Here is a 13,057-nt window from a genome sequence, read left to right as displayed (position 1 = left end):
CAGTCAAGACATGCATATAAAAGTTGATATGGGAAAGGGATGATCAAGGGGGAGTCACGATGGGGAAAGAACTAGGCAGATGTCGTTATTTAACCAAAGATCTAGAAGCTAGGTGATCTAGACAGAGGCCAAGGAATCAGTAGTTTATTTTACTCAAGAGCAAGCAGGGGGGCTTCCCTGGTGGTGCGGTGGTTGGAAGTCTGCCTGCCAGTGCAGAGAACGCAGGTTCGATCCCTGGTCTGGGAGGATCCCACATGCCGCGAAGCGACTGGACTGGACCCGTGTGCCACAACTGCTGGGCCTGTGCTCTAGAGCCCTTAGGCCACAAATGCTGAGCCTGTGGGCCACGGCTACTGAGGCTCGCATGCCTGGAGCCTGTGCTCTGTGGTGGGAGAGGCCACCGTGGTGAGGGGCCCGCGTGCCGCGGCGAGGGCTGGCCCCCGCTTGCCGCGGCTGTTAAGTGCCCGCATGCAGCAGCGGGGACCCAACGCAGCCAAAAATAAATAAATTTTAAAATTTATTTTTTAAAAAAAGAGCAAGCAGGAAGTATTAGAGAAGCGGAGGAGGATCATTAAAATAAAAAGGAATAACTAGATCTTGGATATAGAGTTATATATATAAGAATCCCGAAGCAGAACAGACCAAAATAGGTCTGTTTCTAGGAAAGTGCGGATTTATTTACAGCCCATTTTTATACTTTCAAATTTCCTGTCTGGTTAAAAGTCATCTTACTATTTAGAACCACAAGAATGGCCCTGAAAGCATGTGCACTCTCACTAGCATCTCCTCCTGCTACTTTCAGATCCTAATCTTAGTTATGCTGATGAAAAGCACAGATCTTCGTAGGATCATGTACTCAATGTGGATTTGCCAAAATGATCTGCCCAGTTTAACTGTACAAGATTAAATGGAATTACATGGAGCAAGGTAACATACGAGATAGAAATTAGGGGTATATGTATTTTTGCCAATGGACAGGTGAGGGAAGAATAGTTTAATCAAGGGTTCATGGAGAGTGCTATTACAACTAATAACTAACAAGAGCTGGACTTGATTGCTTTGCTAGTAATGGAAGAGGTACTTGTCCAGAGTTTAGGAATGGTAATCCACAAAACTAGAAATAAGAGGAGTTTCCAAAAACAGGAAGTCAACTAGTATCTGCTGTCAGAGAAAATGTCAGGAGAGGCTGTGCAATCAAAACCATAGATCCGGGCTTCCCTGGTGGCGCAGTGGTTGGGAGTCCGCCTGCCGATGCAGGGGACACGGGTTCGTGCCCCGGTCTGGGAGGATCCCACGTGCCGCGGAGCGGCTGGGCCCGTGAGCCACGGCCGCTGAGCCTGCGCGTCCGGAGCCTGTGCTCCGCAGCGGGAGAGGCCGCAGCGGTGAGAGGCCCGCGTGTCGCAAAAAAAACCCACCATAGATCCATACACAGTTGAGAAGTGTGAAGTTGACTGGTAAATTATTATAAAAATCAAGAATAGGAAAAAAGTATAATAGGGCAAAAATCAACTTAATTCACACATCCTCTGTGACTCTGCGATGACAGAAGGCCTAATTAAAAAGTCTATGGAGGGGAGAAGACTGTCAAAACAGCGCACAGATCACACACCCCAGCCCCGGAAGATGGGGAACTGCCTCAAGTCCCCCACTTCGGATGACATCTCCCTGCTTCACGAGTCTCAGTCCGACCGGGCTAGCTTTGGCGAGGGGGCTGAGCAGGATCAGGAGCCGCCGCCGCCATATCAGGAACAAGTTCCAGTTCCGGTCTATCATCCAACACCTAGCCAGACTCGCCTAGCAACTCAGCTGACTGAAGAGGAACAAATTAGGATAGCTCAAAGAATAGGCCTTATACAGCATCTGCCTAAAGGAGTTTATGAACCTGGAAGAGATGGATCAGAAAAAAAGATCTGGGAGTGTGTGATCTGTATGATGGACTTTGTTCATGGGGACCCAATTCGATTTCTCCCGTGCATGCACATCTATCGTCTGGACTGTATGGACGACTGGCTGATGAGATCCTTCACATGCCCCTCCTGCATGAAGCCCGTTGATGCAGCACTGCTTTCGTCCTACGAGACTGACTGAGCCAGGGTCTCTCATCTGACTTCAAGTGAACCATCATTTTTGGTGGTTTTGATCTTTTGTCACTGAGCCCAAAAAGCCAGGGATTAGGGATTAAGATCATGCACAAAAGTTTCCTAAATATTCCTGAATGGCTGCAGCTGTTGGGGAAAAGTATGTGATATTTTAGAAACTTAGGGGGAAAAGTAGGAAGGTATTTTTATGTAAAGCCTTGACCCAGTGTTCAAGAATATAATTGTATTTAGATCTTGTTATTGCTCCAGTACATAGGAATTGTGTAAAGTGTTAAAGCAGCTGTATAAGTTTAAATTGTGTATGTCGAAGATTAGGAAAAAGATAGTGGTTGTTTTTCCTAAATGAAGTAATTTTCTTCTCCCCCCCACCCAAATTATTTTCTCAAGTTGCTGGCATTTGGGTCAAGGTTTTATTAAAAGCTCCATTTTACAACACTGGCACAAAAAAAGTAGTTTTAAGCTTGTTTGTACAGTTCTTTTATCCACTGGAAATGGAATTCATTGCCTTAGGTCTTTTTAAATAGTGTATTATTATCGTTGGGGCTGGCTCTATGCTTGAAAACCACTTTATTTATAACCTGTTATAAGTGCTATATCTGTTTGCAGTTAGGAAATGCAGAATTCAAAGTGATCTCCTAGTGTGTAAGCAAGCTGAGATGCACTATCCCTTTTCTATAAAAAAATGAGTTAATGTGTCAAGAAACCAACTCTAGTAAAGTGGGATTTAATATTACCCTTTCTTATGTGTTTCACCTAATTAGTTTGGTTGTTAATATGGTGATAACTAAAAGTCAAGGTAAATTTCAAACATTAAGAATTCTGATTTATTGAGCTTGAATTATGCCACCATGCTTATGTAAAAATGAAAGTGGCACCATGGTTAAACTGAGAAAAGTTTCTCAGTTGTAACAATTTTGATTTATTCTTTCCTGTGACCTCCTTCCCTGTATTGTAGTGCTGAGGTTATTGAAGTTATGTAAAACACATCTCTGTTTCTGTTTCTTGGAAGAACAGTCCTGCTAGTTGACGGACAATTCTAAGCAGGGAGAATTAAGATAAATGTGTTTCATGTTTTGCACACAAATGCAGAATTTGTATAACCACATGACTTCATAGTTGTGATCTCAAAAAAGAAGGAATTTCTCTTTTATCTTTTTCTTGCAGTTAATATAAGAACACTGAATCTCTAAGCTTCTGAAGTGTTAGAAGTAGAGATGGTCTAGTAAGGATGTAGTTGTAATGTTTTATCCATTTAGCATGTGTTTATTTTTCTTAATGTACTCAAAGGTGACATATTTGTTCAACTCAGTGATATTACAGCTAAAAAAATCATTCATTAGCAAAAGGAGAAGCAATCTCAACCAAACAATCAGAAATGTTTCTTATTATTTTATATTGAGTTGAATATTTGACTTTAACACTTTTCTACATATAAAACACAAGTCTCTTGAAGGGTTCTTCATAATTGCATTATAGAAGAATTTAGTATGTCATAAGCACTTAAAGATTTAACATTCAACTGTAGCAGTATCTATGTTGGTTAATTTTCTTATAAGCCCCACAATGAGTTTGAGAAAAATGGAAAGAAATTAGATTATCAGGTTCTGTTAAATTGTTACATGTATCTTGCTTAAGTTTTTGTTCATTAATTTATATCCAATTACATAAAGCAAATTTGGAGGAAACACCTGAAGTTGTGCAATATTTTCAGAGATATTACTTTTTTCTATCTTTGTGTTTTCTACTTAAACATGATGTCTGTCATCAAGTATTATAGTCACTTTCTTTTTTCTAGATTGTTAAATGAACTTTTTTTTTTAAATCATCTTCTATGTTGCTGTTAGTCTTTATTACAAGGCTTCTTTCACAGAAGTTTGGCAGTAATATTGAAAGAACCAGGATTGAGCTGAATGCTTTTTTTTTTTTTTTTTTTCGGTGCGCGGGCCTCTCACTGCTGTGGCCTCTCCCGTTGCAGAGCACAGGCTCCAGACGCGCACGCTCAGCGGCCATGGCTCACGGGACCAGCCGCTCAGCGGCATGTGGGATCTTCCTGGACCGGGGCACGAACCCGTGTCCCCTGCATTGGCAGGCGGACGCTCAACCACTGCGCCACCAGGGAAGCCCCTGAATGCTTTTTTTTTTAAGGTACTTTGTATTCTTTAATTTTGATCTCCACATACCATGTTAAGAACTATCAATTTTGGCTTTTACCAAGTGAAATAAAGTTATATTACAGTTGCAAAAAAAAAAAAAAAGTCTATGGAGGGCTTCCCTGGTGGCACAGTGGTTAAGAATCTGCCTGCCAATGCAGGGGACACGGGTTCAAGGTCTTGTCCGGGAAGATCCCACAGGCTGCGAAGCAACTAAGCCCATGCGCCACAACTACTGAGCCTGCGCTCTAGAGCCCACGAGCCACAATTACTGAGCCCACGTGCCACAACTACTGAAGCCCATGCGCCTAGAGTCCATGCTCCGCAACAAGAGAAGCCACCACAATGAGAAGCCCTCACACAGCAAGGAAGAGTAGCTCCTGCTCGCCACAACTAGAGAAAGCCTATGCACAGCAACGATGACTCAACACAACATCAAAAAGTTTAACTGAACAAGAGAATTTGCCCCTGCCTCTACCCAAAGTCTGGAGACAGGAGTTAGAACAGAGATATAGTACTAGAGAATATTAAAGGAGACACATACCTTCCCTTTGGTCAAACAAAAGTCCATGGCTCATACATCTCTAGAGTTCCAAAAGACTTTAGATGACAAAAATATTTTACACACAAGGTAGAATTTAGTAAATTGCTAAGGAAATTGGTACAACCTATAAAGAAACTAGAGATTCCCTTTCCTAGGTAATCCTTTTTGTCCCAACACAGACTTCTTCCTTGTTGGTCTTGGTCCTGAGATAATAATGGCATATGATACGATATGGGTACCAAAAAGTATAAAAACCCTTTCTGCAAATCACAGTAAAAATAAGCCCCACTAATAGAATAATACACTTATAGATACTTTTGACTGATTGCCAACTTACTATAGACTGGCAGTTTATTATTATAGGTCCCTAGTTATACACACCATTTATCTGTAGTAGAAAATATTCTATCCAGATATTAAATTTATTTTTGGTTGAAAGTATATCTAGAGGGACTTCCCTGGTAGTCCAGTCATAAAGAATCCGCCTTCCAATGCAGGGGACGCGGGTTCAATCCCTGGTCAGGGAACTAAGATCTCACGTGCCATGGGGCAACTAAAGCCCACGTGCCTCAACTAGACAGCCCATGTACTGAAACTGAAACTACAGAGCCCACGTGCTCTGGAGCCCGTGCACCACAACAAAGAGCCCATGTGCTCTAGAGCCTGTGCACCACTAGAGAAGAAAAAACATACATGCTACAACTAGAGAGAAGCCCATGCGCCGCAATGAACAGCCCACACGCCACAACTAAAGATCCCGCGGGACTTCGCTGGTGGCGCAGTGGTTAAGAATCCGCCTGCCAATGCAAGCCACATGGGTTCAGTCCCTGGTCCAGGAAGATCCCACATGCCTCAGAGCAACTAAGCCTGTGTGCCACAACTACTGAGCCTGCACTCTAGAGCCCGCAAGGCACAACTACTGAGCTCGCATGCCACACTGAAGCCTGTGCACCTAGAGTCCGTGCTCCGCAACTAGAGAAGCCACCACAATGAGGAGTCCACACACCACAATGAAGAGTAGCCCCCGCTCGCCACAGCTAGAGAAAAACCGAGCACAGCAATAAAGACCCAACACAGCCAAAAATAAATAAACAAATTTATTAAAAAAAAAAAAAAAGATCCTGCATGTCTCATCAAAGACTCCACGTGCCACAAGACCTGACACAGCCATAAAAATAAATAAAATATATTTTTTTAAAAAAAGAAAGTATATCTAGAATTCCATGGAATGAACTGTGTTTATACTCTAGTTGTTCCAAAGAGTTCACAGGGTCAGGAAGATGCAAAATAAAGTGATCATTAAATATGAATGCATAAAATGGCCCTAAAAGTCTCAGGGTCCTTCAAAAGTGAAATGTTAGAAGTCCTTATGAAGATCTAATGCAGCAGTAAAAGTAGGCATATCTTGTTGGAAAAAGCAGCTTTCTAGTTTTTCCTTACTTATATCCTTATAGATTCCTTAGGGCTCAAGTTTATAAAGAACTACAGAAACTCTAACAACCCAGGAATTAGTGGTACAGAATAATAGTTTTAATGCTGAACAGGTTTAATAGAACAAGGGCACAAGCTTCCATCTTATTTCCTTATCAAGCAAATGCAGGAACCCCTTCCTTAAATTTTAGTAAGTATTCCTTTAGGGCTTCTAGTTTTACACCAACAACTGAAGAAGTGCTAATAGATTTTGTGGTAAGTCAGTTATCAGTCACTGGGTCAATCAGGAGGGAAAGTGTCTCTGACTCTTATAAAGAATGTACTCATTGGGTACTTTGCCAGAGTAAAGCAGCGTCTAATTTAAAGACCCTCAGAACTGGAAAGAAAGTTCAACAGGAATATAGGAAATAGAACTGAGAGGATTATAATGAGGCAGATACAAATAGCCCAAAGACCCAAAAGATTCCTGGAAAACACAGGATTTCTGTCTAAAAAGGACTTCACCAAATGTAACACAAGGTCCTTGATTAGATCCTGGTTTGAACAAACCATCCATAAAACCATTTGGGGGACAAATGGGAAATTTGAATATGGACTGGGTATGAGATGATATTAAAAATTATAGATAACTTTGTTAGATGCAATAATGGTACTGTGATTTGAAAGGGAAATGTTCTTGTTTAGAGATACATATTTAAGTATAAACAAAAATATAAAAATAGATAAAAAATAATACGTCAAAACTGTTAAAAGTAGGTGATGAGTACAATAGGAACACATTAAATTAGTCTCATCATTTTTCTGTAAGTTTCCAATTTTTCATAATAAAAAGTATAAAACAGTGCTACTGTTTCAGTTTGGTGGTCACTATAGAAAATAATACCATTTCCCCCTAGTGACTGGCCACCAGGATAGTTGTTTCCATTTATCCCTTCTATAAAAATAGTACTACCAGGAATTCCCTGGTGGTCCAGTGGTTAGGACTCATTGATTTCACTGCCGAGGGCCCAGTTTCGATCCCTGATTGGGATACTAAGATCCTACAAGCCACGCAGCACAGACAAAAAAACAAAACAAAACAAAACAGGACTACCTTGTAAAGAATGGTGGTTTTTTTTTCTTCTAGGAAAATATTTATAAGTTTGGCCAATATCATCATGTACATAATAACATCATGCCCCTAAATTCCTTTGCTCTTTTATTCTTTGATGCACCCACCCACTTAACGAAGTCCCAAATCTAGGATAACTAACTACCTTCACCAGGCCTACACTCTGATGAATACTCCCACAGAAAAATGACACAAGTGGTATATTCATGTAATAATTACCATCCTTAACACTGCATAGTGATTCTTAATTTCTCTAGTTAGTCCTTTCTCCCACATGCTGTAAAGACTACTTCAAATTTTCTTTCTTCAAATCTGGAACCAAACCTTCTTACCCCTCCTCAGTCTCAGTAAATGATCTTGCCTTCCACATTACAGAAAATAGAAACATTGAAACAAAAACTTTCTCTATTTCCTGCCATCAAATCTATAAACTTACCTGTAGCTCTACTCATAGTCTATTCTTTCCCTCCTTTACAATGGAGAGGTCTCTTTTTAAACCAAAGGTCAATCCCTTTCACCTGTGAAAATGTTTATCCTTTCTCACCTTCTTGGAGGCTTCTAACATTATCTCCTCTCCTGAATTTTCAACATTTCTCTCTATTGAGTCCTTCAATATTTTAACATTGTCAAGTCTCTCATATTAAACAAAAACAACCTTCCCTGGATTCCACACTCTACTATAGCTATGAGCCATTATGTCTGTGCCTCCTCACAGACAAACTGTTGTTTGTCTGTCAAAAGTTGCCTATAATCTATTTCTAGTATCTGAGACCCCAAACATTTCCTAACCAATTCAATGAGGTTTTTTTTCTGCTTCCACCATTCTCTAAAAGATATCAATGAAATCCATATCCCTAATGAACACTTTCCCCCCAAGTGTTCTTATCTTATTCATCTTTTCAATAGCATTTAACAATTGAGATCTCCAATTCTTCTTGAAACACTCTCTCCTTGTTGGTTTACATGATACCATATTCTTTAGATTTTCCTTTTGTTCTTTTCTTTCTGTCTCCTTTGCCAGTTTATACTCCACTAGTTGATCCTTAAATGTTGGCACTCCTCAAATCTCTGTCCTAGGCCTTCTCTTTTCTTCCAATTCCACATTTTTCTTGTAAATCTCATACTCTCCCTCTCCCTATTTGTACACAAAACTTATTCCAGTCCTGAACCATTTAACCAACATTTCCACTTGGAGGGATGCCTGAGAAGCAGCTCTAACAGTTCTAAAAGTTCACATCTTTTTTCTGTTCCAGTGTTCTGCGTTTCGATAAAGAGCATCATCATTTATCCAGTTGTTCATGCTTAGAACCCAGAAATCATTCTTTCGTTTTTTAAATTAAAGAATAATAGATTTACAATACTGTATTATTTTCAGGTATACAGCAAAGTGACTCAGTTACACATGTTTTTTCAGATTCTTTTCCATTATAGGCTATGATCAGATATTGAATATAGTCCCCTGCTATACAGTAAATCTTTGTTGTTTTTCTATTTTACATAGAGTACTGTGTATCTGTTAATCCCATACTCCTAATTTTTCCCTCCTCCCCGCTTTCCCCTTTGGTGACCATAAGTTTGTTTTCTATGTCTGTGAGGCTGTTTCTGTTTTGTAAATAAACTCATTTGTGTTATTTTTTAGATTCCACATATAAGTGATATACAGTATTTGTCTTCCTCTGTCTGACTTATTTCACTCAGCATGATAATCTCTACGTCCATCCATGTTGCTTCAAATGGCAATATTTCATTCTTTTTTATGGTTAACATTCCATTGTATATATACACCACATCTTCTTTATCCATTCATCTGTTGATGGACACTTAAGCTGCTTCCATGTCTTGGCTATTGTAAACAGTGCTGCTATGAACATAGGGGTGCATGGACCTTTTCGAATTAGAGTTTTTGTTTTTTCTGGATATATGCCCAGGAGAGGAATTGCTGGATCATATGGTAGTTCTATTTTTAGTTTTTTAAGGAACCTCCATACTGTTTTCCATAGTGGCTAAACCAATTAACATTCCCATATATTAATATTTCTCCACACCCTCTCCAGCATTTATTATTTGTAGACGTTTTGATGATGGCCATTCTCACCAGTGTGAGGTGATATCTCATTGTGGTTTTGATTTGCATTTCTCTAATAATTAGCAGTGTTGAGCATCTTTTCATGTGCCTGTTGGCCAGCTGTATGTCTTTTTGGAGAAATGTTTATTTAGGTCTTCTGTCCATTTTTTGACTCGGTTGTTTGTTTTTTTGATATTAAGTTGTATGAGCTCTTTGTATATTTTGGAAATTAACCCTTTATTCATCACATCATTTGCAAATATTTTCTTCCATTCGTGGGTTGCCTTTTTGTTGATGATTTCCTACACTGTGCAAACGCTTTTAAATTTGTTTAGGTTCCATTTGGTTATTTTTACTTTTATTTATTTTGCCCTGGGAGACTGATCTAAGAAAATATTGCTGTGATTTATGTCAAAGAATGTTTCCCCCTTTGTTTTATTCTATGTAATGGTGGCCTCGTAGAATGAATTTGGTAGTGTTCCCTCCTCTTCAATCTTCTGGAATAGTTTGAGAAGGATGAGTTCTTCTTTGTATGTTTGGTAGAATTCCCCAGTAAAGCCATCTGGTCCTGGACTTTTGTTTGCAGGGAGTTTTTTTGTTTTTTGGGTGTTTTTTGTTTTGTTTTGTTTTTTACAGATTCTATTTCATTTCTAGTAATCAGTCTGTTCAAATTATCTGTTTCTTCTTGATTCAGTTTTGGCAAGCTGTATGTTTATAGAAACTATCCATTTTTTGTAGGTTGTCCCAATTTGCTGGCATAGGAGTTTTATGGTATCGTGTCTTATATTAAGTCTTTAAGGCATTTTGAGTTTATTTTTGTGCATGGTATGAGGGAATGTTCTAATTCCATTGATTTACATGCAGCTGTCCAGCTTTCCCAACATCACTTGCTAAAGAGACTGTCTTTTCTCCACTGTATATTCTTGCCTCCTTTGTCAAAGAGTAATTGACCATAGGTGTGTGGGTTTACTCCAGGGTTCTTTATTCTGGTCCCTTGATCCATATGTGTTTTTGCACCAATACCATGCTGTTTTGATAACTGTAGCTTTGCAGTATTGTCTGAAGTCTGGGAAGATTATGCCTACAGCTTTGTTCTTTTTCCTCAGAATTGCTTTGGCAATTCTGAGTCTCTTGTGGTTCCTTATAAATTTTAGGATTATTCTAATTCTGTGTAAAATGTCACAGGTAATTTGAAATGGACTGAATTAAATCTGTAGATTGCTTTGGGTAGTATGGCCATTTTAACAATATTAATTCTTCCAATCCAAGACCACAGGATATCTTTCCATTTCTTTGAATCTTCTTCAGTTTCCTTTATCAATGTTTTATAGTTCTCAGTGTATAGGTCTTTCACATTCTTGGTTAAGTTTATTTCTAGGTTGGTTTTTTTTTTGATGCAATTTTAAACACTTTTTCTTTTTACTTTCCTTTTCTGATATTTGTTAGTATAAAGAAATGTAACAGATTTCTGTATACTAATCCTGCTACCTTACTGAATTCATTTATTCTAACAGTTTTTGTGCGGAGGCTTTAGGGTTTTCTGTATAGAGTCTTGCATAGAAAGACAATTTTACCTCTTCCCTTCCAATCTGGACACATTTTATTTATTTTTCTTGTTTGACTGCTGTGGCTAGAAGTTTCAATACTATGTTGAATAGAAGTGGTGAGAGTGGGCATCGTTGTCTTGTTGCTGAATTTAGCAAGAAGGCTTTCAGCTTTTCACCATTGAGTATTATATTGGCTATGGGTTTGTCATAAATGGCTTTTATTATTTTTAAAATTTATTTACTTATTTGGCTGTGTTGGGTCTTGGTTGTGGCATGCGGGATCTTTCGTCGCAGTGCATGGGCTTCTCTCTAGTTGTGGCATGCGGGCTCTAGAGCACAGGGGCTCAGTAGTTGTGGTGCACAGGCTTAGTTGCCCTGCAGCATGTGGGATCGTAGTTCCCCAACCAGGGATTGAACCTGCCTCCCCTGCGTTGGAAGGCAGATTCTTAACCACTGGACCACCAGGGAAGTCCCATAAATGGCTTTTATTGTTGAGATGTGTTCCCTCTGTACCCATTTTGGTGTGAGTTTTTACCATGAATCGATGTTGAATTTTATCAAATGCTTTTTCTGCATCTATTGAGAAGATCATTTGGTTTTCGTCTTTTCTTTTGCTGATTTGGTACATCACATTAATTGATTTGCATGTGTTTGAAACATCCTTGAAACCCTGGAATGAATCCAACTTGATCATGGTGTATGATCTTTTTTATGTATTGTTGGATTCAGTTTGCTAATACTTTGTTGAGGATTTTTGCAACTATATTCATCAAAGATATTGGCCTGTAATTTCTTTTTGTGGTGTCTTTGTGTGATTTTGGGTATCAGGGTGATGGTGGCTTCATAGAATGACTTCGGTAGTGTTCCCTCCTCTTCAATCTTTTGGAATAGTTGGAGAACAATAAGTTCTTTGTATGTTTGGTAGAATTCCCCAGTAAAGCCATCTGGTTCTGGACTTTTGTTTGCAGGGGGTTTTTTGGGTTTTGTTTTTCGGTTTTTTTTTTTTTTAATTTACAGATTCTGTTTCACTTCTAGTGATCAGTCTGTTCAAATTATCTTTTTTAAAAAATTAATTAATTTATTTTTGGCTGCCTTGGGTCTTCATTGCTATATGCAGGCTTTCTTTAGTTGCATCAAGCAGGGGCTACTCTTCGTTGTGGTGCATGGGCCTCTCATCGCAGTGGCTTCTCTTGTTGTGGAGCACGGGCTCTAGGCGCACGGGCTTCAGTAGTTGTGGTACACAGGCTATAGAGTGCAGGCTCATCAGTTGTGGCGCATGGGCTTAGTTGCTCTGCGGCATGTGGGATCTTCCCAGACCAGGGCTCGAACCCATGTCCCCTACATTGGCAGGCAGATTCTTAACCACTGCGCCACAAGGGAAACCCCAAATTATTTTGACTCAGCTTTGGCAAGCTGTATGTTTATGGAAACTTGTCCATTTTTTTCTAGGTTGTCCCAATTTGTTGGCATATAACTATTCATAGTATTTCTTATGATTTTTTTGTATTTCTGCAGTATTGACTATTAATTCTCCTCTTTCATTTCTTATTTTGTTTACTTGGGTCTTCTCTCTTTTCTTCTTGGAGAGCCTGGCTAGAAGTTTGTCGATTTTGTTTATCCTTTCAAAAAACTGGCTCTTGGGGCTTGCCCCGAAGTCCAAAACACCTTAATGTTATACAAGGGGCAGGGAGACACACACTAGTGGTACACTGTTTAGCTACAGAATAAGGTTTACTGAGAAAAACTTAGAAGTGAGAAATAGCAGAATACACACATTCTCTCGGCTATCATTATCTCATGGAAATGCATATTCAGTCCAGAAACAGACCCAATGCAGAAAGTGCTCCAGGAGAGGCGCACCCTTCCCAACCACACAGGAAGATTGCGAATACCTAGGTGACTAGTAAAGGACTTCCAGGTCAGGGATATGGCCTTGATAAAAAAAAAAAGGGAACGTCTAAAGCTCAATTTTGGAAAGTTGTAAAACAACCACTCATGACAGCCAGAGACGTTGTTTTCTCAATTGAACTATCCTACCCCTGTGGAGAAAAAAAAAAAGAGAGAGAGAGAGAGAGAACAAAAAGAACGACTAGGCCATCAAGAGACCAAA

The 13,057-nt window shown here is 39.4% G+C and overlaps 1 protein-coding gene and 1 pseudogene across 1 annotated transcript in view; one reads left to right on the top strand and one right to left on the bottom strand.

The window, feature by feature from the left end:
* Positions 1-13,057, bottom strand: part of MINDY2 (MINDY lysine 48 deubiquitinase 2) — a 74,309-nt gene that overhangs the window by 10,327 nt on the left and 50,925 nt on the right.
* Positions 1,525-3,253, top strand: LOC117311099 (RING finger protein 11 pseudogene; annotated as a pseudogene).

This window comes from Tursiops truncatus, chromosome 2 (assembly GCF_011762595.2).
Source record: "Tursiops truncatus isolate mTurTru1 chromosome 2, mTurTru1.mat.Y, whole genome shotgun sequence".
Classification (NCBI taxonomy): Eukaryota; Metazoa; Chordata; class Mammalia; order Artiodactyla; family Delphinidae; genus Tursiops; species Tursiops truncatus.
This window is presented reverse-complemented; position numbering and strand designations above follow the sequence as displayed.